The sequence below is a fragment of the Triticum aestivum genome, chromosome 7D (assembly GCF_018294505.1).
Source record: "Triticum aestivum cultivar Chinese Spring chromosome 7D, IWGSC CS RefSeq v2.1, whole genome shotgun sequence".
Classification (NCBI taxonomy): Eukaryota; Viridiplantae; Streptophyta; class Magnoliopsida; order Poales; family Poaceae; genus Triticum; species Triticum aestivum.
The window spans coordinates 616,489,229-616,490,364 of record NC_057814.1 but is presented as its reverse complement, the minus strand read 5'-3'; positions in this window follow the sequence as shown (position 1 = coordinate 616,490,364).

Sequence of the window (1,136 nt, the reverse complement as noted above, 5' to 3'; positions counted from 1 at the left end):
AAGAGATTGTCCGTTTTGTACACGAAGTGCATCCAGTTTTTGCCGTAACCCTCTCAACTTTCTTGCACATGCTATGTGGATGAAATGATGATATCATGCCAACTTTCCACCTTTTCAGAGTTCATTTGAAATGCTTTTCAATTTTAGGGTCTTATAGCTCAAAATAATTAGTAAATGCATGAAAAATAACAAATGAAGTTAGAAAGGATTGACAAATGATGAGGTGGCTTTGAATGGTGCATTTTGAACACACACAAAGTCAGGAGTTCAAATAAGTTTAAAAAAATGAAATCCCTTTGTAACAGACGAGTTTCCGGATGAAATCCTGATAGTTTGGAAGAGATTGTCCGTTTTGTACACGAAGTGCACCAGTTTTTGCCGCAACCCTCTCAACTTTCTTGCACATGCTATGTGGATGAAATGGTGACATCATGCCAACTTTCAACCTTTTCAGAGTTCATTTGAAATGCTTTTCAATTTTAAGGTCTTATAGCTCAAAATAATTAGTAAATGCATGAAAAATAACAAATGAAGTCAGAAAGGATTGACAAATGATGATGTGGCTTTGAATGGTGCATTTTGAACACACAAAAAGTCAGGAGTTCAAATAAGTTTCAAAAAATGAAATCCCTTTGTAACAGACGAGTTTCCGGATGAAATCCTCATGCTTTGGAAGAGATTGTCCATTTTATACACGAAGTGCACCAGTTTATGCCGTAACCCTCTCAACTTTCATGCACATGCTATGTGGATGAAATGATGATATCATGCCAACTTTCAACCTTTTTAGGGTCTTATAGCTCGAAATAATTAGTAAATGCATGAAAACTAACAAATGAAGTCAGAAAGGATTGACAAATGATGATGTGGCTTTGAATGGTGCATTTTGAACACACACAAAGTCAGGAGTTCAAATAAGTTTTAAAAAATGAAATCCCTTTGTAACAGACGAGTTTCCGGATGAAATCCTGATACTTTGAAAGAGATTGTCCGTTTTGTACACGAAGTGCATCCAGTTTATGCCGTAACCCTCTCAACTTTCTTGCACATGCTATGTGGATGAAATGATGATATCATGCCAATTTTCAACCTTTTCAGAGTTCATTTGAAATGCTTTTCAATTTTAGGGTCTTATA